Source organism: Paroedura picta, chromosome 1 (assembly GCF_049243985.1).
Source record: "Paroedura picta isolate Pp20150507F chromosome 1, Ppicta_v3.0, whole genome shotgun sequence".
NCBI classification, from domain to species: domain Eukaryota; kingdom Metazoa; phylum Chordata; class Lepidosauria; order Squamata; family Gekkonidae; genus Paroedura; species Paroedura picta.
In genome coordinates, this window is record NC_135369.1 from 195,057,683 (window position 1) to 195,084,603 (window position 26,921).

Genomic DNA, 26,921 nt, shown 5'->3' on the forward strand with positions numbered 1-26,921 from the left:
GCCCATCAAACTTCTAGTCAGAAACACTCCTGGACAAAAGCCCCAGGAGAGGAGAGGGCAGGAGCTGGGTGCCCACAGGCACGGTGTTGAGGACCCCTGGACAGAACAACCATTTCCTACATAATCAGCAATGCTAGGGGAAACGACAAATCTCGCGTTCCACCACAGTGTTGCTCTCGATTCTGCTAAATTAAGGGTTTCAGCAAAATCAGCCCTAACTTTAGGAACGCTCAGGATCAGCAAAGAACAAAAAATGAGCATAAAACCATGGCAAACAGGGGGACAAGGTTGGAGGATGCTCTCTTGAAGTGGCTTTGAAAACGCCAAGAGTGGCTCTTGGCCTTTTAGAACAAGGCAAAGGAGTTCCGGATGCAGAGAAACAATCCTTAATTTTATTGCTCCTTTGAATACGCAGACAGGTCTAAGTGTTTAGGCACATCTAGAGATGGCTGTAGCCAAAGGATAGTGTCTGGGTGGCAGGTTAACATGGATAGAGAGGTGGTCGAGAGGCATTTAGCTGCACTGGATGAGTTCAAATCCCCTGGTCCAGATGAAATGCACCCGAGAGTACTCAAAGAACTTTCCAGAGAACTTGCACAGCCCTTGTCCATCATCTTCGGAACCTCTTTAAGGACTGGAGATGTCCCGGAGGACTGGAAAAGAGCAAACGTTATTCCGATCTTCAAAAAAGGGAGGAAGGATGACCCGGGAAACTACAGACCAGTGAGTCTGACCTCTGTTGTGGGGAAGATAATGGAGCAGATATTAAAGGGAGCGATCTGCAAACATCTGGAGGACAATTTGGTGATCCAAGGAAGTCAGCATGGATTTGTCTCCAACAGGTCCTGCCAGACCAACCTAGTTTCCTTTTTTGACCAAGTAACAGGTTTGCTGGATCGGGGAAATTTGGTTGATGTCATTTACTTGGATTTTAGTAAAGCTTTTGACAAGGTTCCCCATGATGTTCTGATGGATAAGTTGAAGGACTGCAATCTGGATTTTCAGATCGTTAGGTGGATAGGGAATTGGTTAGAGAACCGCACTCAAAAAGTTGTTGTCAATGGTGTTTCATCAGACTGGAGAGAGGTGAGTAGCGGGGTACCTCAGGGTTCGGTGCTCGGCCCGGTACTTTTTAACATATTTATTAATGATCTAGATGAGGGGGTGGAGGGACTACTCATCAAGTTTGCAGATGACACCAAATTGGGAGGACTGGCAAATACTCCGGAAGATAGAGACAGAGTTCAACGAGATCTGAACACAATGGAAAAATGGGCAAATGAGAACAAGATGCAATTTAATAAAGATAAGTGTAAAGTTCTGCATCTGGGTCAGAAAAATGAAAAGCATGCCTACTGGATGGGGGATACGCTTCTAGGTAGCACTGTGTGTGAACGAGACCTTGGGGTACTTGTGGATTGTAAACTAAACATGAGCAGGCAGTGTGATGCAGCGGTAAAAAAGGCAAATGCCATTTTGGGCTGTATCAACAGAGGCATCACATCAAAATCACAAGATGTCATAGTCCCATTGTATACGGCACTGGTCAGACCACACCTGGAGTACTGTGTGCAGTTCTGGAGGCCTCACTTCAAGAAGGACATCGATAAAATTGAAAGGGTACAGAGGAGAGCGACGAAGATGATCTGGGGCCAAGGGACCAAGCCCTATGAAGATAGGTTGAGGGACTTGGGAATGTTCAGCCTGGAGAAAAGGAGGTTGAGAGGGGACATGATAGCCCTCTTTAAGTATTTGAAAGGTTCTCACTTGGAGGAGGGCAGGATGCTGTTTCTGCTGGCTGCAGAGGAAAGGACACGCAGTAATGGGTTTAAACTTCAAGTACAACGATATAGGCTAGATATCAGGAAAAAGTTTTTCTCCGTCAGAGTCGTTCAGCAGTGGAATAGGCTGCCTAAGGAGGTGGTGAGCGCCCCCTCACTGGAAGTCTTCAAGCAAAGGTTGGATACACACTTTTCTTGGATGCTTTAGGATGCTTAGGGCTAATCCTGCGTTGAGCAGGGGGTTGGACTAGATGGCCTGTATGGCCCCTTCCAACTCTATGATTCTATGATTCTATGATTCTATGACTTACTGAGCAGGCCTCGTGCCAGTTGTAACGTTATACAGCCATCTCCTTGCTGTAACACAATGCAGGCGGCTCCCTTGAACATGGGCGGGGGGGCAGTAGCTGAATGTGCCACCAGATATGTCCAGCAGCTGCCTGATCCGTGTTCCTGAGCTGTGAAACATACCTGTGCTTTATAGGTAGGGTTGTCGACTCCAAGCTGGGGAATCTGTGGGTATTTGGGAGTGGCGTTTTCGGAGGCTGGGGTTTGGGGAGGAGAGGACCTCATTGGGGTACAATGCCACAGAGTTTTGGGTTTTTTTCCCCTTTTCAATATGCTATTTTATTCTGATCTACTGTTACCCTGTTTTTATCATTCATGCCATTAAAGGCTTATTGATTGATTGATACTCCTATACTCTGCCTATAAGTATGAACTGAGGACTTCCATTCCACGACCTTGTCTCTGAGAAAAAGTGGGTGCGAAGGCAGAAGACTTATCAGAGGGACTGAGAACACCCCCCCCCCCGGTGCAATGCGCTTAGCTCACAAACTATGGTGACAGTTTGTGCCATGCCTTCTCCAGGAAGCTACGGAAATGTTTGGCCAGCATCTTGTGCCAGAAACAGACCCCACTGGGGCAGGGGTAGTCAAACTGCAGCCGTCCAGATGTCCATGGACTACAATTCCCATGAGCCCCTGCCAGCGAACTGGCAGGGGCTCATGGGAATTGTAGTCCATGGACATCTGGAGGGCCGCAGTTTGACTACCCCTGCACTGGAGCAGCAGCTTCCCAATAAGTCTCCCCCCGTGAAGTCAGGGCGAGTGTAGTTTAGCCAGCTCTGGGCTTGGAAACGTCAGGAGATTTTGGAAGAGACTTGAGGGGGGTACAAAGCCAGAGAGTCCACCCTCTCAGAACACTGAATTAGATCTTATGTTAGGTGATCTCTAGGCCAAATCTGGTGGTTGGTCACGCTGGGTCTGATGCACACAGTCGGATTGTAGTGGATTGCACTACAGTCGAGAATCTTGCTGGAATACTGCTATTATCTAATCTGTTCCTTTAACTTTATAAATGCCTGAAAATAAAAATGGAGAGGAATATGTTCCAAACAAGTGAGTATCAACTAATTCCCTGTACTTTGGGTCTTTTCTGCTGCTGAACCAATTCTTCATATGTTTCAGTGATTTTTTTCTTCCTAAATGAAAAAAAAAATGCATACATTGAATGAGGTTGCCAGTCTCCAGGTGGCAGCTGGACAGATCTTGGAATTGCAAGACAAGAGATCCCTGGAGGAAAATGGCAGGTTTGGAGGATGAAGTCTATTGCACCCCCCACCCCTTTCCACGTCCCATCCCCAAGTATGCATACATTCCCCAACCCAAAGTTGGCCACCCTCTATGTTAGGCAATAATTGGCCATCTGTACATGAGCACCAATGGCTCCTTCCTTGGTTTTGCCCTCTTGTGGCCAGAATATGAATCGATATATATATATATTTAGCAGAAGAAATAGGAGATTAATAGCTTTGAGTTTATTCAGAGTCAGACTTATGCATGCCAGCTCTGGGTTGGGCTATACCTGGAGATTGGGGGGGGGGGGAGGGACAGACTTGTCCAGGGTCAAATGCTGTAGATAACCTGCAAAACCACCAAGATTCTCTACACGGCAATAGACTGCCCACTCTTTCCTTGCTCTTGTCTCCAGTAAATACCAGTTCCCTCTTGATGTTATTTGCAAATGCCTTTCAAAAATGTTCATCAGGGCTCAGTTCTCTCTGAGCCAGGATGGTAATAGATCACTAGGTGCTTGTCCATTATAAATGCACACACATTAATATTAATATGCCAGGCAGCGTGTGGCCTGCCATTTCTGCAGCTGCTGAATAATACAAAGGCCCGGAGCAAGGACTCAAAGCACGTGTGCTGTAGCTCATTGGTGGAGAAGCCAGCTTGGTCACTCTCTGGGGGACGGCTTGTCAGCCACTGTTCACGTGAGCTGTCCCAGAAACACAGAAACAGATAAACAGAGAGCTGGAAGAAAAAGAAGAGATGTTTTTTCACCCTGCTTTTTTTACCTGCTGAAGGAGTCTCTGGGCTGGGAAATATCCAGAGACACAGAGGGGTGGAACCGTGGGTGGGTGGAATTTGGGACAGGGAAGGACCCCTGTGTATAATGCCCCAGAGTCTACCTTCCAGAGCAGCCTATTTCCCCTGATCTCTGTCACCTGGAGATGAGCTGTGAAGTCAGGGGATCCGCAGGCCCCACCCGGGGACTGGCATCCCTAGCAAAGCACCTCCCCTTCCCCTCTCTACAGTATGAGGTAGAGGAGGCTGAGAGCACTCTGAGAGAACTGCTCTGCAAGGAGTGTCCAGATTGCAGGGGTGGCCAAACTGTGGCACTCCACATGTCCATGGACTCCAATTCCCATGAGCCCCTGCCAGCATGGCGGTAGGGAGAGCCAGCCTAATGCTGGCAGGAGCTTGTGGGAATAGGAGTCCATGGACATCTGGAGAGCCAGTTTGGCCACCCCATCCCTGCTGAGGCCCCTCCACTCCCCCCAGGCACCCCCCCCCCAAATCTCCAGGAATTTCCCAGCACCGAGTTGGCAACCTGAGTCTGAACAGGCAGTGGGGAGGTTGCCTTGAGACCGAGTCCACACGAGGCTGGCTGCTTGAGGACAGGAAAGGATATTCGGTGTTGATCCACATTTTCCACGGTTGCCAACTCTGGGTGGAGACACATCTGGAGATTTGGGGGTGGGGCCTGAGAAGGGGTCCAGGGAGGGGAGGGACTTCAGTGGGGTATTCAGTGGCCATTCTCCTTGCAAAGTGGCTGTTTTCCGGGGGGGGGGGGGGAGTGGTCAGTTTAGTTTATCTGTTCCACTTCATACTTCTGGTAAGGCCTTGGGGGAGGAGTGTTTCTCATGGCTTAAGTGCCAATCAGCGCTTCACACCCACTCACACGAGTGTCCCGCCCCTGAGTGCTTCCTCCTCCAACCAGCTTGCCAGTCTGTCCAGCAGCCAGCCAATCACCTTCTGTTCCCCCACCCCTAACCACGCCCTCCTCCTTCCACTTCCCTCTGAGGCTCAAGATCCCTGCTGCATGAGAGCTGCCTCTACCAGTGAGTTCCCTAAGAGCTGCCTGCAGCCTCTCCAGGTCCTGGGGGAGGGGGAGGCTCTCCACAGAGTTCTTCCACCCCACCCCCCTGATCTAGTGCCCATTGTATTCCTGAATGCAACGGGCTTGGTCCATCGTTTTATTATAATTAAGTGAGCCGGCTCATGGTGGTGTACAAAAAAAAATATAAAATACAAATCACACTGGGGTCTCTCCCTGTTCCCAATTGCCTCTGGTTCAGAATGCAGCTGCATGGGTCCTCCGTAAGTCACCCTGAAGGACCCAGGCTCAGCCACTGCTGAGGCAGCTGCACTGGTTGCCAGTTGATTTCCGGATCGAGTTTAAGGTACTGGTTTTGACTTTTAAGGCTATACGTGGCTTGGATCCTACTTACCTACAGCAGGGGTAGTCAACCTGTGGTCCTCCAGATGTCCATGGACTACAGTTCCCAGCATTTGCTGGCAGGGGCTCATGGGAATTGTAGTCCATGGACATCTGGAGGACCACAGGTTGTCTACCCGTGACCCACAGGACCACTTACCTCCACTTTGTTCTGCTGATGGTCCCAGGCCCCGGGAAGCATGCCTGGCCTCAACCAGGTATACAAATTTATTTATCTGTAAACCGCACCGTGGGAGCAGTTTGAGTAAAACTGTAAGGGGGGTTGGGGTGGGCCGAGTCCGGGATCGAAACCCCTTATTTGGCCCCTTGGCCCCGGACTGACTGTCAGTCCGGGGAGGGGGCAACTGGCCCCTCCGCTTGTAAGTCCGGGGCCAAGGGGCCAGTCAGAAGGCGTGTGCTGCGGCTCCCGACTCCGGGCCCACCCCGCCGCACACACAGGTGAGCCCGGGGGGGGGCAGCACCGGCGCCGCCATGACCATCAGGCTGGACTTCGCTTCAGGTGCTCGATGCAGCAGCAGGATCGCCGGGGAGTGGCCTGGCCAGGGGAGGCTTCCCGCAGGCCAACAAGGAAGGCCCAGCCTCCAAGGCCCGTGGAGAGCCAGCCAACTCGGGGGGGCACAGGCAGGGGGGCTGGCCCCTTCAAAGCCCGTCACTCCCCGCCCCTCCACTGGCCTGCTCCCGCACCCAGATGTCCGCCTGCTAGCACCCACTGTTAATTGGGCTACAGCAGGCCTTAAACCTAATCTTTAAATAGGACAGGGTCCTATAAAAGAGTAAGGCTATCTGGGGAGGAGTTAGGGCGGGCCCTGTCCAGGATAAAAACTCAGAGGGCCCAATCAGGAGCCGCGAAGCGGCTCCTGATTGGGCCCTCCGAGTGTCCATCCAGGGCCAAGCAGCCAATGGGGAGGCGCGCAAAGTGCCTTCCTATTGGCCCCTCACCAGGACAGACCAAAATTCCATTCACCCAGCCCAGTCTGGCTGCCAGTCTGCTCCTGACCACCAAAGGGAGAGGAGGTCTGCAGGGCTGCCAAGGGGGATGAAAACAGAGGCTTGGACAGGCTGTGCCAGCCCTTTTTGCCACAAGGCTGTCCTAACTGCTATGTCCAACTGCAAATTGCCTCAGAACCCTGGCAGAGCTGGCAGGAGGCTGCAGAGTGCTCCCCTCCTCCTCCCTCCCTTCAGGCTTGCTGCGAAGGAGCCTCTGCCAGGCCCTGACTGAGGGAGGGAGGCCTTTCCAAGAGCAACACAGGGGAGCCTGAGGGCCTTCCTTTTGAGGGGGGGGGGTTTCCCCTTCTGCCAAACAGTTGCCTGACAGGGAGGCCGCAGAAAAGCCCCTTCTCACTTAAAATACTGCTCTGGCTGGGGGTTAGACACAGCCAAGCCATATGTCTTTCTTCTTTGCAACTCTCTGCAGATTTGAGGCCACTGCACAGCGTTATTCTGCAGAGGAAGCTGGCTCTTTTTCATCTGCACAACATCTGCACAACAACCCTGTGCAGTAGGCCTCAAGTCTTTCAATTTAACAACAACTTGTGTGGGAAGCCTTAAATGTTTCTTCTCTACCACTCTGCAGGTGAGCTGTAATTCCAGGAGCTCTCCAGGCCACACCTGTAGGTTGGCTACCCCTGGGTTGGAAATATTCCTGGAGGTTTGGAGGTGGGACTTCAAAATCGTACAATGCCTCAGAGTCCAGCCTTCAAATGAGCCATTTTTGCCTGCAGTTGGGAGGAGTGGTGCAGGAGTGTCCCTCCTGGCCTATGGGTTATGGCCAGCCCTTATCAGCAACTGTTTGTATTCTGGGGCGCAGACAGGCAGACCAGCATCAGTCCTGTGAGTCTGGAAAGTGCAGGAAGATCTAAATAAATATTTACAGCCTGAAACTGAATAGAGAACAAGTAAATGTCTGGAGACACTGAAATAGTAACTGGCAAATAACCTTGGCCTGGCAAATAAAAAAACAGTATTAAAAATCTTGTTAAGGCCAAGACTGCTGTGCACAGAGAGTCTTCCTCTTAGGGTTGCCAGCTTCCCTGTGAGGCTCGCTACCCCACCTACCTCATGGGGAGTCTGCTATGGGGAGAGAAGGGGAAGACGATTGGAAAATGCTTTGAGACACCTGAGGCCTGCTGGGTCACTGCGGCCCATTCCCAGTTCTCTCAGATCTCTCACAACCCTACATACTTCACAGGTTGACTATTGTGGAGAGACAAATGGAAAAGGTGTTTGTAAACCGCTTTGAGACTCCTTTGGGTAGTAAGCAACAGGGTACAAAAATCCGTTCTTCTAAGGAGCAACCATGAGAGAAGCATGTGGGCACATAACATTTTACCAACAGTGAAAACATGGGAGACAGAAGTAACAGGGTGGACACCTGTGTACTGTGACTACCCCATGTGTATTAGGGCAGAGGGGCATTTCGGTGAATGTGGCCTAATTCACACAAGAAGGAAAATGACGCAGAACTGGGGGGAATTGGTTGCCATGTAATCTTCCCCTAAGAAGAGTCTCCAGTCTGATTTTCCCTTCACATATCTGAGGACATGGCTCTGGAAAGCTCATCTGTAACCACTATGCCACAATTCCCAAAGGTCAGTCCTCTCCCACAATCAACGAACATTCCACACCACAGGTTCTTGACACCCATATCTCCACACCCATGGCCTCACCATGCCACCACAACCTCCCACACAACACACACATTCAACCCCATGCATTTACAGACTGGACAACTCCTCCCCTTCCTCTTCCCACTGCCAAGCTCTAGCACCCGTTGTATTCTTGGAGACAACGGGCTTTGCCCCTAGTAAATAAATAAAATAGATAAAAATTACAATTAATTTAAATAAATAGTGACAGATTAAAACAGCGATACACTCGTAGAATGTCTATTGTGAGTGTTGAATTTCAGGATTATATCGATGCATAGATAGGTGGACAGGTGAGTGGGTGGGGCCTTAAATAGGTAGATAACAAGATGTTAGCTTTGGCCCAGACCAAAAGCCTGGTGGGAGAGCTCCGCCTTCAGGCCTTGCAGAATTATGCTAACTCTGACAGGGCCCTGGTGTTCTCCGGGAGCTCATGCCACCAGGAAGAGGCCAGGACAGAAAATGCCGTGGCCCTGGGTGAGGCCAGATATCCCTCCTTGGAGCCAGGGGCCTGATCTCTGTTGCCTGGTCTCTGTTGCCCAGAGATCAGCTGTATCTCCACCCACCACTTGGAGGCTGGAAAACAGAAATCACTGTCCAAAGAAGCTCAAAGTCAGGAATCAAAAATGTTTGTTAGAAAAATATTGTGTTCAATTCACACTCATTTAACAAAATGGCTGTTGGTTTCTTATTTCTTATTCGTTATTTTTTAAGCTTATCAGCTTCTTCTCATGAACCTGTCATCTAAGCATGGAGACTGACATTGTAAAATAAAGCCAGTAAAACACCTAGTTACTTCAAAATGACTAAAACACCAACATGAGATATCTGCGGAGTCTCTGCCTGCAGGCTTCCCTCGGAGGAGTCCCCAAACCAGTCGGGAAGGCCCATATGGTGACCTGCTCTTCTTGGCCTTCTGGCCTCAACCATAAGCCTGGAAAAAAACCTCCATCCTGCAGGCCGTGTGGAACTGTGCTAGCACCATCAGGGCCCTGATCTCCTCCGGGAGCTCGTTCCATCAGGTGGGGGCCAGGACCGAGAGGGTCCTGGCCGTGGTGGAGGCCAGTGGTGCTTCTTCGGGGCAGAATTGCTGATTGCCGCATTCTCCGGGAGACACATTCAGACAGGCAGTTCATTTGATAATGTAGGTCCCAGATGGCCTTGAAACAGCCCTAAAACCTTGGACCGAATTCAGAACTCCACTGGGAGCTAATGCAGTTGCTGCAAAAGTGCTCTTATATGTACCCTCCATGGTTTCCTGGTGAATTGGGCAGCAGCATTTGTAATTTCTCAATTATGGCCATGGATTGCATGGATCACCATGACAAGGTGGTTTGGATCCAGATAGGGTGTTTGCTCCTTTTGTGATTTGAGTCTCCCTAGACAGGGAGAGTAATTTTATATTTATTTTTAATATATATATTTATTTTTAGCAATAATATTAAAAAGTTTGGGAAATTCTGCCGAAATTTCAGATATTCATTTGAAAGTCTTGTAGCAATGAGCCTTGCTGCTGCTGCATGAAACAAAGAATTCGGCATTCTGATTAGGTCTACTTGGGGGTAAAATGCTTAACAACATGCATTTGGGGACTAATACAAGCTTACAGTTTGCAAATTATCAGTTTACAATTCCACCACATATGAAAGAAGGATCTGATACCATCTTGATGATTCCAACATGTACCATCAGTTTGTTTAGGCATTTTGCCAACAACCTTAGGTGTCACATGCCACCTGTAAAGCAACTGATGTCCATTTTCACGAGGCCTTTTGTCAACTTCACATTTTGACACCCTGGTTGTTCCCTTCCCTCCACGATAATAATCACCCCAAAGTATTGCATCCACTTGATCATGCAGGTTTTCACCTGTTCTGTCTCATATTTATGCAGAAGTTTATAAATTCCACTCCAAAGATGCCGTTTGTCTTGCATTATCAACTTTTCAAATTCAGCTGGCTCGCTCAGAATTCCTTTGATTCTTTTTGATCTTAGGTGTCCGTTGCATATAAGTAAACCAATCGGATCTCTTTTCTTCTTCTTGTGTCTTCTTGCAGGTTTTTATTTCCCGCTCTTTATCTTTATCTTACGTCTTGGGCCCCTCTATACTTCCCCCATATCTCCAGGAGGCCATTTCTCCAGAGAATCTGGATTACTTCCAAACTGGCCCTAATAAACTGTGGCCGCGCCTTTAAATCGAGTGTCTCCTTCACAGACTGTGAGTCTCATGTAGGAAGCCACCCCATCAAGGACATCTTTTTCTTCCGGCCACTCTCGGGGTCGCCAAGTGTCCTGATGCATGTTGCAGCGTTGAGACGCGCGGTCTCCAGGGCTTTCCGGGGCGTTGGCATCCACCGGGGCAATACGACGGCGAGGCGGCCGCTGACGTCAGAGCCGCGGTCCGCTCTTTCCTCTCTGCCCTTCTCCATCATGGCTGCCTCGGCTTCCATTGGCCTTCCACCCTTCCTAAGCCTCGCTCTCCCGCTTCCAAAATGGCTGCCGCATCGCTCAGCGTCACTCCGACCCCGGATCCGGGATGGCCGTTGGGCCTCGTTGAGGTCGTCGTCGAAGGGGAGCGGGGAAACCCCTCGGTGCGACCCTCCGGCCAGAAAGGGCCCGTGACTGGCCCCTCCCTCCATGTCTCCACGGGCCTCGCGGCGCCGCCCCCCTCGTCCATCCGAGCGTCGGGAGGGGAACCCTCTGGGGTCGGTTTAGGGCCGGAAGTGTGGGTTCCCCACGCTCAGCCGCGCGCCCCTCGGCTGCCGGAACTGACGCATCCCCCAGGAGGGGCGGGGCGCCTTCCCGGCGTCCGGCCGTTGCGAGCGTTGCGGGGCGCGCGGCATGCCGGGAGAAAATGGGCTAAGGGGGCGGCCGCGGGGCGGCGACGGAGGAAGGAAGGGAGGAAGGAAGGGCTGAGTGCCGGATGGAGCTGCCCTGACGGCCGCCGTCTCCGCCGCGGGACTCCCGGCTCGGCCATGCCCGGCCCTGCGGCCCTGAGGTGAGGAGGGGGCCGGGGCCTCGCCGCTCGGTCGCCATGGGGACGGGACCCCCCGCCCTCCCGGGCACGGCGCTCCGGAGGGCCCCGCAGGCCTGCCTGCCTCCCCCCCTCCCTCCCTCCCTCCCTCCCTCTGGGGCGGGCGCGGCCCTCCACCGGAACGGGGCGACGAGGAGGAGGAGGGAGGCCGTGGCCCGGCTGAGGAGCCGGCCTGCGGGGGGGTTTCCCGGGGAGGCGGCCGGCCGGCCTGCTGCCCGGCTGGGACTGCGCCTGTTACGTGGCTCCAGACGGGCCCTTTCGGGTGGCTGACCGGGGGGGGGGGGGCGGAGGCATGGCCAAGCGGGCAGGCTCCGTCCCGGCATTTCCAGAGGAAAGGAGCGCGTGGCAGGGGACGCCGAAGACTGTTGCCCAGGCGCTGGACAGGGACCGTAGCCGCATGGAAGAGCCTCTGCTTGGCAGGCAGAAGGGCCCCGGTTCACTCCCCGGAATCCTGGCGGGAGGGGAGGGGAAAGACCTTCCTCCAGACCCTGGAGAGCTCCTGCCAGTCTGAGGATGCTGAATTGGGTGGACCAAGGGTCTCCTTTAGCAGCAGGCAGCTTCATGTGTGAATTACGATGGCTTTTCAATTATAGATCTGTTTATAATTAATATATTGTAATAGACGTGCTGCAAACCTTTGCCACACCTGGCAGGTCACCATGCCAAGTGTGTTTGTGGAGTGCCTTGGGGAGTACATTAAAAACGTTTTGGGTACTCTTTACAGGATAGAAGCAGAAACTAACCTCAAACTGACTAGCAAGAGAATGAACAGACACAAAAAGGACTGTGCTGAAGCACATCGGGAAATTTGGAGGAGGAAAAGGAATTTCAGTTTTATAAAGATTGCTGTAAGGTTTTGATTTTTGGTGCCTGGAAAATGATCTTCGAGGGGTGCTTATAGAACAGTCACCAAAGAGGAAATCTAAGGATAGAACGGGCTGTTGGTCCATCACCTCATTCAGAGTGGTCCTATGAAGCCCAACTCATGGGGTACTGATAGGGAGACAAGTCTTCATTTCATTCTTCTGTCTGAATGTGTGTGTGTGTGTGTCTCTCTCTCTCTCTGTGTGTGTGTGTGTGTGTGCATGATTGAGAGCTGTGCACAATGGCTCTTTTGGGGACAGCAAGGAAAATAAACTTCCTTCTTCGTAGCTGTTTTAGGCCATCCACCAGATACATTACACTGTTATGAAATTGGTTCTGAAACAGATTGTAACAGAAATGAAGCCATTTAGGGACACTTGACCATTGGTAGAGGGGCAGCCTGCCTTCCATTGGGCTGGGAATCTTAATTCTGGTACCTCTTACTTTGTATTACCCCTAGTTCATGATGTGAATGGAGAAGCTACTTATTTAACTCCTGAAAGATAAACTTGTATAATTTGGGGCACATCCCTTAAAAACCCTTATTTTTACCTTCTGTGCTGAGGATTTACCACAAAGCTACAATGAGCTAACCTAAACAAAGCAGTCAAACCTGTGAATGTTGGGTTGTCTTTTTATTGGAACAAGAGAAATCTAGGTTTTCCCTTTCACCCCACTCTGAGTTACCATCTCTTCTTTTCAGGTGTACTATTTCTACCTTTGAAATGAATCCTGAGGAAATGCTGAAGCTGTTGGAGCAGTAACTTGCTTTTGCTTTATTTACTCTCAGTACTGTTCTTCAGCTTTGTCCCTATTGACCAAAGGGAGCCTGAAGAAAGTAGCAAACCCCACTGCCGTCTTTTGCAGAACAATCCCATTGGATTATTTGCCTTACTAAATATGACAACAAATATATTTCTAACATGCAAGCAAGAGGAAGAGAAATGGATATCTTCTGTTTCAGCCACAGAACTGCTTTTGCATAAGTAATGGGAAAGAACACCTTAATATTTAAAACAAGGCAAGAAGACTTTGGGCTAACCTGGATAGCTCAGGCTGGTCAGATCTCGGAAGGTAAGCAGAGGCAGCCCTGGTCAGTAGTTGGATGGGAGACCACCAGAGAAGTCCAGGGCTGCTCTTCAGAGGCAGGGAATGGCCAACCACCTCTGAATGCCTCTTTCCTTGAAAACCCTGCAGTCACCATAAGTCAACTGTGACTTGATGGCACTACACACACACATGAAAGGAGACTTCAGAGCAGTTGGTGCTGGATCATGAAGCTGACATGTTTTTTTCCCTATGGGTACCTGTAATTATTTGCATTAACAAAGATGTTCCTGCCTAATAATTTGCCCTGCCTTTATCATAATGCTGTGTATTCATGGAAGAACTTCTGATCACATTCCGCTTCTTTATTAAGATTCACAGGTATGCTGAGGACCCCTAGGAGGCGAAGCGCTACTGATGCTTTAAATGAAATAACTTGTTTCTTAGCAGTTCTTTGTGTTCAAGTGCAGCACACATTAACTTGGTGGCGGAAAGTGCATTCAAGTCACAGCCAATTTGTTGCGACCCCATGGCGTTTTCAGGGAAAGAAATGTTCAGAGATTGTTTGCCATTGCCTTTCTCTGCATCATGACCCTGGACGACTTTGGTGATCTCCCATCCACATGCTGACCAGAGTTGACCCCACTTAGATTCTGAGAGCTGATGAGATTGGACCCTCCAGGGCAAGACAAACATGGGTGGTTTGCAATTGTCTGACTTTGCACAGAAACCCTGGACTTCTTTGGTGGACTCCCATCCAGAAGCTAAAGCACAATATAAGCTTGGCTATCAAGAAATGCTAAAAACAGCAAAAAAGGGTTCTTTAGTTATATTCAAAGTAAGAAAAAGAATAGGGACATGGTAGGACAATTGCGGGGACCAGAAAGTGACATTGTAACAGGTGATAAAGAGAGGGCTGAACTGCTCAATTCCCACTTCTCAGTCTTCTCTTGCAAGGGGAATCATACTCAACAGGGCAAAATCATCTCATGTGATGAGGGAGGGAAGTTGTGGCCTAGGATCACTGCAGGATCACTGCATGGAATTTTCCAGACAACAGGTTGGTGGATGAAGGGACTGGCTTGACTCTTGTATTTTTGCTTTACTATTTGACTGTCTGTTCATCCACGTACTTTGGAGATTGTGGCTTTGTTCCATTTTGGGAGATGCTTTAAAAATTTTGCATGGTGGGTAAAAGTCATGCTAGGACGGGAAAGAAAGTTGGCATCAGCTGTGCCATGCTGGTTTTAGAAGGGAAATATTAAAAGCAGGAGAGGAGGAGCGTGGATTTTGTGCTCCTCCAGGAGGGAGAAGTTGAATGTAAGCTTTGCCAATATATGTGGATTTCAGTTCTGTTCAACTTGAAGAGGGTTTTGTGTATGTGTGTAAGTTAGCCTCTAATTCCTCAATTTTCAAACATGGACCGCTTAAATCCTCTCCCCTTCATTGCTAGCATCTGCCTTTTGAAGTGTGAAGCAGGCCCCATTGTCCCAAGGTGGCTTCAGTCCTGTCATGTCATCAAAACAACACTGGGAAGGTCTATGTCAGTGGCTCCTAAACATTTTTGGGTTGCCCCCTTGGCTCCCAGGCCACATGCCTCATGTGCCCCCCCCCCACACCGCAACCAACAAACACATAGCTCTTTCCTGGTGTCATCTGTAAAATCCACTTTGGGTTCTCATCATGGAAAGACAGATAGGGGGAAAGGGAGAGAGAGAAGCAGGCAGTGGAAAATCCCATAGACTGGAGCAAGCAGGAAAAGGCTCTTCCAGACTTTTGGAAGGGGTTGCTAACTCTGGGTTAAGAAATTCCTGGAGATGTTGGGTGCAACCTGGAAAGGACAGAGTCTGAAGAGGGGAAGGGGCTCAGCAAGAATATGCTCACCTTGACCGTTTATGCACTGGAGGTTTCATGCCAGGCTGCAGGCTGGAGTTTTAGTCATGGCAGGTTGCCCCACCTCTTCCTGCACCCACATGGGGGAACATTTGGCCCGGTGCACCTCATCCGCCCCCGACTTGTGCTCCTGCACAAGAGCTGGGGCAGTGAAGTTCCCAGTGCATAAACAGTCCTTCTGAAGCTGTCATTTTCTTCAGGAAGCTAAGCAGACTTGGTCCTGGTCAGCAGTAGGTTGGGAGACCACCAAGGAAGTCCAGGGTTGTTACTACCCAAAGGCAAGCAGTGGTAAGCACCTTAGAATGTCTCTCACTGGGAAAACATGGCTGCAGCAGGAAGCATCAGACTGCTACCCTCCTTCTGCCCCAAAATTCTTCACTTCCCCCTAGATCCTCCCACTGCCGGGGGGGGGGGGACCTCTGGTCTGTTAAAAGCATGTAGAGTCTATTAAAAGCCAGATTAATTAAGTAAAATATTTGTAACTTCTGTACATAGTCAAGTATCAGAGTAACTGATTCTGTGAAGTTGCTGCTCAGAAGGAGATGGAAAGAAGTTTCCACATTGGCTATTAATGTGTAGGTTGAACAGAAGTGGTGAAAGATCTAGGAGTGTTTTTGAGTAGCTCATAGAAACAGAAAAGGGCCAACATTACAAACCACCTGATGCACAGTGGAAAGTGGTGTCTGTCTTTCCCTCTTGTCTTTGCAGGGGAAATGTCCAGGCCCCTTAATAGCGGAGGGTATTGATGAGGTTACTCCATGCCATGGGAAGCTTTGCCTGTCCATTTTCACACATTTATGGCTTTGTTAAAGGGGCAGGGCTTTTTTGTCCAGACAAATGACAACCCTCCCTGTTCTATACCAGCTGCGTTGTATAGTCTGCCTAAAGTGCGTGAGGCCAACATTCAGTGAGGTGCTTGTTAAGCTGGAAGGTTAGCCAACTGTATCAGGTAGCTGGAATGAAATCTAATAGCAGGAGTTCAGGTTTCCCTTAGCGAATGGAAGATGGGAGCCTTTATTCAAACACTGATGGTATAGAGGTACTATAGTGTTTCTGCTAAAGCGACCTGTTTCAGTGCAATCCAGTGACATATGATAGATGATGTAAGTTTATCCTGGCTAAGCGAAGTGCAACATGGTGTTTCTTTGTGTGTGTGTGTATCTGTTGTAAATCTGAATTTTAATATCCTGATGGGGAAGTTTTGGGTTAAGATATTGGTTACTGAAGGGCTCTGGTTTGGTCTATATCTGAAGAAGAACTTAGCTGGTCTTCAAGGTATCCCTGGATTCAGACTTGGTTCTGCTGCTTCAGGCCCACATAGCTACCCACTTGAATTGGATTAGGTCTGTCGATGGGTAAAGTGTTGATACCGCTTGGTTGCTTATGCCCCCCGCAAGCACTCCGCTCTGCGGGTATGAATTTACTGGTTGTCCCGGGCCCACGGGATGTTTGCCTGGCCTCGACCCGGGCCAGGGCCTTTTCAGTCCTGGCCCCAACCTGGTGGAATGAGCTCCCAGAAGAGCTAAGGGCCCTGCGGGATCTACCAGCTTTCCGCAGGGCCTGTAAGACGGAGCTCTTCTGCCAGGCCTATGGTTGAGGCCAGGGCAGCTCTCCCACAAATCCATTAGAGGATCCCCTCCAATATTGAGATCTCTAACATCGAGATCATTGTTAGATCTATTGTATTGGTGCCACCCTCTTCTGAATATTATTCTCCCCACCAGGCTGAACTTGGGGGGAACTTGGGTAACTAATATCAGAATTGTGACCACCGCCGCTTATATGTTATATGTAACTTTTGTTGATGTTAATTGAGGTTTTTATGGGGATTTTATTGTGTTTTATGTTGTAAACCGCCCTGAGACCTATTTGGAGAAGGGCGGTCTAAAAATACAATAATAATAATAATAATGATAATGATAATGATAATAATAATATTGATTCCTGGAGGTAATTTGTGCTGCCTGTTTGGCAAGAAGCGTAAATGGTGAGATTGCAGTGGTTGGGAAAGCTTCTTGGACACTTGAAGCTGCCTTATGCTGGTGGAGATTGCTGGTCCATCAAAGTCCGTGTTGTCTGTTCAGACTGGCAGTGGCTCTCCAGGGTCTCAGACTGGGCCTTTCACAACACTCACTAGCTCATCCTTTCAGCTGGAGATGCCGGGGATTGAACCTGGGACCTTCTGCCTGCCAAGCAAAGGTTCTGCCACTGAGCCAAGGTCTCAGGTCAAGGCCTTTCCCATCCCTTCCTGCTTGGTCCTTTTTAAGTGGAGATGCTGAGGATTGAACCTGGTATCTTCTGCCTACCAAGCAGAGGCTCTGCCACTGAGCCAGGGTTCTCAGGTCAAGGTCTCTCCCATTCCCTCCTGCCTGGTCCTTTCAGCTGGAGATGCTGGGGATTGAACCTGGGACCTTCTGCGTGCCAGGCAGATGCTCTGCCACTAAGCCCCAGGGCCTCTCCTCTTCTTCCATCAGATTACTCTTGAGCTACCTGTTTCCAAGCCAGCCTCCTTAAGAACAGGGAGGTTGTGCTGGGGAGCCTGCTGGCAGAACCGTAATAATGTAAGATACATTTTTGATCCAGCACACCCAGAACTGAATAAGGGCAGTATCCAGCTGCCCTGGTGTAACCTTTGACTTAAGTTGCTTCTGAGAGTTGGGAGCGGTGGCAGGAAGGTGAAACTACCTGCCATTCTATTCTCCCCCTCCCTACACCTGTGTGGCTGCCTTTTTAAGCAAAGGCTGCTTCTTATCCTCTTGCAAGGGGGAGTTGTCTGTTCTAAATTATTGATAACTTCATCATGCTGGCCTTCTGGGGCCATCAGTAAATGCTTTGGGAGTGTCATTACCACCCACTGTGCCAGAAAAAAATATCCTGCCTGTGTTGTTGGTGCCTGCTCTGGTGGAAAAGCTGTCCACATTGCTGGTGTCCTGTACAAGTCATTTTACCAACATGTGGCTTTTCTGGGATATTCTTAAAACACTTCCAAGGCACTGATTTGCGGCAGTGTTGACCTCAGCATGCTCTAAATATGAAATCACTTTTCAAATCAACAAAGGTCATCTGCTAAAATGACTAATCTGAAGAAGCACAAGCAAGCCTCTTGTTAAATGGAGCTTTTGCCTCCTGAAATGCTGAAGAGTTACTCTCAGAGCTAGGCATGACCCCACTCTGCATTTTGTCCTGCCGTTTGGTGGCTGGGCCCACCATGCTGTGTCAGAAAGACCCTGCAGGCTCAGACAGTTTGGCAGCCCCTGAGCCCGTGTAACGCCGAATGGTCTTCATCTTTTCCTCTCTGGGTATTTCTCATGTGGGCTGCACTTCTTGTAAAGTGGAGAACAATGTTTGAGTCAAGGGCTGCCTTTCTGACCAGCAAAGTTTAATTCTGGGCATAAGCTTTTGTGTGCATGTGCAGTTGTTCAGATACACCAAAACAGACTTTATCAAGCCTTACAGGGAGAAAGAGGGTAGGGAGGTTAGTAGCCAGAAAGGGCTCAGTCGAGTCGAGATGGAACTGAGCAATAAGCAAAGCAGTTGGTAAGATCTGTGAATTGCAGCCGATGAGCGTCATGGATACTAGAGTTAAAAACTCAGTCTCCTTTTCCTGGGGTCACCCTGCTTATCTGGTGGTGGGAAGTGCCATCAAGTCACAGCTGATTTATGTCTACTTCACAGGGTTTTTTGATTTTCAGAGGTTTACCTCTGCTTGCCTCTGGGCTGACTTGGCAGTCTCCCATCTAAGCATTAACCAGGACTGACCCTGCTTTGCTTTTGAGATCTGATGAAATACGGATAGCCTGGGCCACCCAGGTCAGGGCCCCGGTTATCTAGCAGTACAGATTGGATAAATCTTTATTTTCTTATTCATTTCATTTGGGCATAAAGGGCGAAGGAAGGTGTGGCCATAGGGAGAACTTTGTGTTATGCTGCATTTCTGACTTCTTTGACACATCTGCGCGAGCAGGTTCTGGTTGTTGACACAACTCAAATGCGTCTGCCATTACAGTTTGGCACAGAGAAGCTTGAATACAATAGCTTGTTTTATCTCTCTGATCCACCTCCCGTAGTTGGGGGAAAACAAAGTAACACCTACCATGAACCAGATCAAACTGCGTTGTTCAGGCCAAGCTGAAAAGGGAAGAAAAATATGTACAATAAGCCAAAGGCACCTGTACTAGTGCTCAGGTTCTCCATCTTTGGAAATTTTTAAACAGGCTGGATAGCCATCTGATGGAGAGGCTGATTCTGTGAAGTTTCAAGGGGGTGGCAGGTTACAGAAGTTGAGTGATACGGATGTGAGTGTCCTGCATAGTGCAGGGTTGGACTAGATGACTCATGAGGTCCCTTCCAACTCTGTGATTCTATGATTCCAGATCTGAAATGATCTGGTCCCCTCTCAAATTCATTACTGAATGTTTGTCCCACATATATAATAGCTATCATCCAACACTGCATTGGAGTTTGCTATCCTAAGTGACTTAATTTTGGAATTCAATATTGGACAGAATTTAATAAGTAAGAGCGCTTGCAGAGTGAAGTCCGAGACTGGAGTTCTCAGGATTTGGCGTTGGCACCTGTACGAATGCTGCCAGAAATGTTATTTCTCTCATTTATTCACCCGCTGGCAAAACACTTTGGCAGCACTGTCCTGGGCAAGTTACTCTAGATTTGGGGATGGGCTATAAAAGCCAAGTGGACTTCCGGGAACCACTGGAGGGAGGGGGGTTCAAGGCAAGAGGAATTCCGAGCAGCTCTGGGCTTCCTTAGTGGTCTCAGCCAAATAATAGCCAGGGGTGACCCTGCTCAGCTTCCAGGATCTGATGAGGGGTGTAGCCTGGCCCATCCCAGTCACGGTTCCTCCAGCCTAAGTGCAGTGGGATCATGGGGGCATCTTTGCATGTGGTTGACCTGTTAGTCTGACTTTAATATTTGAAGTCCCACTTGGTGCGGCCTTGCCTAAATATGTTTTAGCCACTGTGATGTAGGAGTTAAGCGTGTCAGGCTGCAATCTGGGCCAGGATTTTGTGAATCCCTGGAGTTTCTTGACAGCCTGGGAAGTTTTCCTGAATAGGTGGGAGTCAATTATTTTTATTTTAACTGTTAAACATTTATAGGATGATATGACCATATATGGTCATGTTGTCCTGAAGTATTTGTGGAAAATGAGCTGGGGGCAGGAAATGGTTTATGGAAGGCAAGTTAGTCTTTAGCCTTTATTTATGCTGGGAGTAGCCGTGTTGGTCTGAAGTAGCACAACAAAAATTGAGTCCAATCAGGCATCTTTAAGATCATCAAAGGTTTATTCAAGATCTGTGCTTTTGAGTGCATGCACTCTTCCTCAGACAAAATGGAACAAGGATCGTAAGCATACAGATATAAGGCAAAAGTAAATTAGTGGCAAATTAGTAAACTGTGTTATAATATCCACTGTCCATGTTAGTAATGTGTAATGCTTTTTGGATTTAACTCTGTGGTTTCAGGACAAGATAACTGGCCAGCACAGCTTGTCACTTGCAGGGATGCTTCCACGCTTGGGTGGAGACAGATGGGGCCAGCAACAACTGAGAAAGTGTCTGCCGTTAATTACTAATGTGGACAGTTTTATTTCTCCAGTGTTTTTGTGAACTACAACTGAACTCAAAAGGACTGATCAGCTCTTTTAGCAAAGAGTTATCATATGGCATAATATGGCTTAATTTAGCTGATATGACACAGTTTACTAATTTGCCACTAATTTACTTTCTCCTTATATCTGTATGGTTATGATCCTTCCTCCATTGTCCGATGAAGAGTGCCTGCACTTGAAAGCTCAAACCTCGAATAAATCTTCGTTGGTCTTAAAGTTACTATTGGACTCAATTTTTGTTGTTCACAATAAGAGTCAGCACTATAATTCCAGCACAAACCATTGTAATTCTCTAGGAGGAAGGATCAGGAGTTATCGATTTTTAACACTTTAAAAGGGCGGTCTGCAGCAAAGAATGGGGACTGCAGCAAAGAAATTAAAAGATGCTTGCTCCTGGGGAGGAAAGCTATGGTAAATCTAGACGGCATCCTAAAAAGCAGAGACATCACCCTGCCAACAAAAGTGAGTTTAGTCAAGGCTATGGTCTTCCCAGTTGCAATGTATGGCTGCGAAAGTTGGACCATAAGGAAGGCCGAGCGTCAAAGAATTGAGGCTTTTGAACTCTGGTGCTGGAGAAGACTCTTGCGAGTCCCTTGGACTGCAAGGCGAACAAACCAGTCAGTCCTAGAGGAGATCAGCCCTGACTGCTCTTTAGAAGGCCAGATCCTGAAGATGAAACTCAAATACTTTGGCCACCTCACGAGAAGGAAGGACTCCCTGGAGAAGAGCCTAATGCTGGGAGCGATTGAGGGCAAAAGAAGAAGGGGATGACAGAGAATGAGGTGGCTGGATGGAGTCACTGAAGCAGTAGGTGCAAACTTAGATGGACTTCGGGGAATAGTAGAGGACAGGAAGGCCTGGAGGATCCTTGTCCATGGAGTCGGACACGACTTCGCACCTAACAACAACAAAAAGGGCGGTCTCTAGTTTTGGTTGTGTCCTTTCATGTAAAATGAGAAAAGAAAGTCCAAGCAAACAGTTAAAGGCTATGAACAGTCAAGGACAAATTCCATTAGTTTTCATTAAAGAGCTGCCAGAAGGCTAGATTAGTTCAAAATTTAAAACATGGCAACAGCTGCTTCACGCAGACAAGTATCCTTCCCAATTTTGGAACTTTAAGAAACTGATTTAAGTACAGCTCCCCCCCCCCCTGAAATCCAGGCCTCCACAGTAGTCTGATTAAATTGGTCCTTCACTGACTGCCCACCTACACCCCACAGGTTGATTTTTTTGTCTTTGAACCATATCCCTCAGTGCTTGAGATTAAATATAGATGCTTGAAAGAAAAGACTTAAGTCTGTTGGATGCTGTAGGCAGAACTGCCTTCATGAGCTGAATGCTGTAGAAAAGTACTTTAAATGGCGCTTTTATAAAGATACCTCAGTGGTGACAGTAATGGCAATGTTGGAATTGACCTCTGTTGCACAACTAACGCGGCTGAATGTTAAGGAGATCCGTGACCTCCTAGATTAACAGTTCTATTGCATCATGAACATGCATGGAATATAGCCGGTTGTATTAAATACGTGGTCTTTCAGGGCCAAAGTAAGCAAGACGTGGTCTATCTACAGTAACTCCTTCTGAGCCATCTTTCAACCACCCCCACTCATGTCAGACCAACCTTATCTCTCTTTTTTTGAGAAAGCGACTTTGTTGGATCAGGGGAATGCTGTGGGCATAATTTATCTGGATTTCAGTAAAGCTTTTGATAAGGTTCCACATGATATTCTTGTTGACAAGCTGGTAAAATGCAGTAAAATCCTAATTCTGTCAGGTGCATCGATAACTGGTTGACAATTCGTACCCAAAGGGTCAGCATCCTCTTGGAGAAGAGTGACAAGTGTAGTGCCCCAGGGATCTGTCCTGGGGCCTGTGTTGTTCAATATATTTATAAATGATTTGGATGAGGGATTAGAGGGGATACTTATTAAATTTGCAGATGATACTAAACTAGGAGGGGAAACACAACCGAAGACAGAATCAGAATACAGGATGATCTTGATAGGCTCGAAATGAAATTCAATAGGGGAAAAATGTAAAGTTCTGCATTTAGGTAGGAAAAAACATAGATATCAATATAGGAAGGGGAAAACATGTCTTGGCAGTAGTATGTGTGAAAAAGATCTAGGATTCTTAGTAGACCAAACATTGAACATGAGTCAGCAGTTCGGTGGCTAAAAAGGCAAATGGGATTTGGGACTGTATGAAATGGAGTATCGTGTCCAGATCACGGGAGGTGATGGTACCGCTGTACTCTGCTCTGGTTCGGCCTCAATTGGAGTACTGTGCTCAGTTTTGGGCATCCCAGTTGAAGAGGGATTTAGACAAACTGGAGGAGGGCAACAAAGATGGTGAGGGGTTTGGAGACCAAGACGTATGAAGAAAGGGTGGGAGAGTTTGGCCTGTTTAGCCTGGAGAGGAGATGACTGAGAGGGGATCTGATAACCATCTTCAATTATCTAAAAGTCTGTCAGATGGAGGATGGAGCAGAGTTGTTCTCTCTTGCCCCGGGGGGACGGACCAGAACCAATGGGATGAAATTAATTCAAAAGAGATTCCATGTAAACATCCCAAAGAAGTTCCTGAAAGATAGACCGGTTTCTCAGTGGAACAGGGTTCCTCGGGAGGTGGTGGGTTCTCCATCTTTGGAAATTTTTAAACAGAGTCTGGAGAGCCATCTGATGGAGAGGCTGATTCTGTGAAGGCTCAAGGGGGTGGCAGGTGACAGTGGATGAGCAATAAGGTTGTGAGTGTCCTGCATAGTGCAGGGGGTTGGACTAGATGACCCAGGAGGTCCCTTCCAGCTCTATGATTCTATGATTCCCCTTAAGTAGGATCAGGGCAGTAGCATTTAAAGAGGAAAATTTTTAAAATTCTTTGTCCTTTGTGTTATTTCTGGGTCTAAATTGCTTCCTTCTCTAAGAACTTGTCCTTAGTTATACAGCTCATTGACCTTCCCTTTGTGAGGACACTAGGCACACCTCCAGAGGGATCTCCGTAAGCCTCAGTATGCTCAGAAAGCAAGACATTTGCTCTTTGCACATGTCTCACACCTTCAGCAGCAGAAAAAAGAGTAGGTTTTTGCACTCTGCTTATCTTTGACTTCAGGAGTCTCAGAGCAGCCCTTCCCTTCCTTTCCCCACAACAGGCACCTTGCAAGGTGGGTGGGGCTGAGAGAGTTCTGAGGAAATAACTGTGACTGTGCCAGGGTCATCAGGCTGCTTATGGAGGGATGGGGAATCAAACCTGGTTCTCCTGGGTAGAGGCCACTGCTCTTAACCACTGCATCAGGGCTTCTCAGCCAGCATTTTGTGAAACCCTGGGGTTTCTTGATGGCCCTTGGAAGGCTTTTCTGAAAGGGTGGGGGTTACTTGTGAAACATTTATTGAGTGATATGGCCTTACATAGTTATATCAACCCGTCCCAAAATGGCCACTGATGGGGCTGGAGGGGGTGGGAAGGGGAGGACCCCTGGGTGCGCACTTCCATAGCTCTGCATCCCAACCCTGTTCTGCAGGATCCCACCACTTCTGGGGTTTCTCGAAGCCTGAAGAATGTTTCAGGGGTTTTTCAAAGGTAAAAAAGTTGAGGAAGGCTGCATAGGGGGAGGATTGCACCCTTGTGTGGCACAAATGCGTTAGTACATTTTTAGTACATCTGTGCAGTTAAGGTTGTATAGAATTGCCATGTGCTGTCAATCAGAAACAAAAGAACCAGTTTTAGATACCCAGCAAAAAGCTTCATGCTAGCTTACTCCGTAGTCAGGCCTTTTAAAAGAAGAAAGCAAGACATGATTGTCGGAACAAAATCTGTCTGGAGTAGGGCTTTTTAACCTAGTGGATGATAGTCCATTTAATTACCAGAGCAATTTGTGCCATTCTGGTTTTCCTTCTTAGATGGGTTTTTTGTATATGTAAAGATCTCTTTAGGAACAGAGTGCCCCATTATCTGAAGGCTGAAGAATATAAATCCCCTAAAAGCTGTCCATCTTCCGAGCATTTGAGGCTTTCGCTGGGAACAGGCCTGCATGCCAAACAGCTTTGCCGTAGGTTTTGGTTCCTCCTCCTTCACGAGAGATTCAAGTGGGTGGCCGGGCTGGTCTGAAGTTTGCTGTAGGAGATGGTGTGTCCCTGGTCAGAAAGGTCTGGCGTGACAGGAGGTCTGAAGCTACCACTAGGGATTGGAAAGGGGACCCTAAACACAGAGCAGAAGGGACCTCAAGGGTCTTCTAGGCCACCCCCTGTACAATGCAGGAAACTGGCAGCTACCTCCCCCCCCACTCCACCCCTGTGACGCCTGCTCTGTGCCCACATGCTACCAAGCTCTTAGTATCTGGTGGTCTCTGACTTGCTGCATCATTGCCATGGTTAGGTAGCAGGGCCCAGGTCTGGGGGCCAACGATGTCTCTGCCTAGCCAGTCATCAGTTGTGTGCTTTGGAGTCCTGCACTGGCCATCCTTGCTCCTCTGATGCCGCATTGTAAAGCTACCCTTGGGTGGCCTCTGGCCATCTGCTCCCTGGCCATGCCTCTTAACTTCCCACATCCCCGTCTCCTTAGTGCTCCCTGTCCTTGACAAATGCCGCATGGCATCTGGGGTAGCTGTGTGCTGCCTGCATGGGCACTTCCAAGGAGATGCTTGTGGTCTGGGGAAATGCATCAGCGTCTCCTGCGGCTCCCCATAGTATGTGAGACTTCGTGTGGATTGGGGAGGGACCAAGCAAGGATCCGAGATGCATCACAGGGAGTCAGAATTTAGGGATGGGTGTTTATAAGAAGCCATCAAGAGCAAATATTGGTTCCTACAAACTTCTGAAATGTTTGTGTGTTTTTTTTTGGGGGGGGGAGTTGGAAGTGAAATATTGCAGCCAACCGAAGAAGGTTCACTTTGTCATTACAGCATAAGATGGATCTAATCCAGCAGGGCTTCTCATCTAGTCCAGCATCCTAACTCTCATCGTGTCTGGCCACATGCATCAGAGAGCTGATACTCAGGGGATGGGGGGAACAGCTCTTCCCTGCTCTTGCTCTGATGGGCACATTCACAGATGCTCTGCCTCTAAACAGAGAGGCTTCTTCAGTTATCATGGCTAATGCCCATTGATACATGCATTGTCTGTGAATTTGCCTGTTTCTCCCTTGTAAACTACCTGAATACCTCGTGCTTTTAATTACGTAGTGTGTCAACAGGCATTTCCTGTTGTCTGTCCTGAATCGACTACCTGTCACCTTCACTGGGTGTAACTGCATTCTGTTTACTTTATTTATACCATCTAGCAGGCTAGCCAGATCTTGGAAAACAAGTAGGGCCTATTCAGTATTTAGACCAAGAATAAGCACCCGGGTTATGATGTATTCTGCATGAAGCCTGAAGAATGGTTCAGGGGGTTCTCAGTGGTAAGAGTTGAGAGAGGCTGAGATAGAGCCTTGAATAAATGGGTAGAACTGAAGGCTGCAGATGGTTCCTGAGGGACAGGGAAGCAGTCCTCAGGCTTCAGAAGGGTAGACTAGCCAAGCCCAGAGAAGGCGAGGCAGACTGTTTGCTACCCAAAGGGCCTGCTGCAGAATGCCTCCCTTTGCAGGGGCCAGAAGATTCAGAGGGGGCACGGGTGAGCATTTAAAGGCCCCGCCAAGCAGGGAATTTGGGAGTGGATCCTCAAAAGCTTACAATGCCTCTGAGCTTACCCTCCAGACCCTCCATTTTCTCCAGGGGAACTTCTCTGTTGCCTGGAAATGAGCTGCAATTCTGGGGGATCCCCAAATCCCAGCTGGAGGCTAGCATCCTTGAACCTCCGTGGGGTACAGTGCCACAGAGCCCCCCATACAAAGCAGCCATTTTGCCTTGGAAGCTGATCTTTATTGTCTGGAGGTGAACAGTAATTCCAGGAGATCTCCAGGCCTACCTGGAGGTTGGCTACCCCTTGGGTTGGAAATATCCCCAGGATTTGGCGGTGTGTCTTCAGTGCAGCAGAGTCCCCCTCCAAAGCTGCCATTTCCTCCTGGGGAGCTGATCTTTATAGTCTGGAGATGAGCCGTCACAGAGGAGATGAAGGCTGAGGTGGGGGCAGAGTGGAATGGATGTGTCCTGCCTGGGCCATGGGCTCTGGACAGCCCTTGCCAACAACAGCATTCTAGAGCCCGTTCTACTTTTTTTTTTGCACAACAGCCATTATTACTAGTATAATAAAGAGTGGCTTGTTCAGAACACTCAAATCTCCTTGTGGCAA

At 48.7% G+C, this 26,921-nt stretch overlaps 1 protein-coding gene across 11 annotated transcripts in view; it reads left to right on the forward strand.

Annotated features, from left to right (window-relative positions):
- The first annotated feature begins 11,013 nt into the window (after positions 1–11,013).
- AFTPH (aftiphilin) overlaps positions 11,014–26,921 on the forward strand; it is a 202,522-nt gene continuing 186,614 nt past the window's right edge. For 3 of the 11 annotated variants that reach the window (XM_077315751.1, XM_077315698.1, XM_077315708.1), the window contains exon 1: positions 11,016–11,231. The gene's annotated coding sequence lies outside the window, so the exon portion shown is untranslated. The other 8 variants (XM_077315725.1, XR_013227129.1, XR_013227128.1 and 5 more) reach the window with 8 other exon arrangements.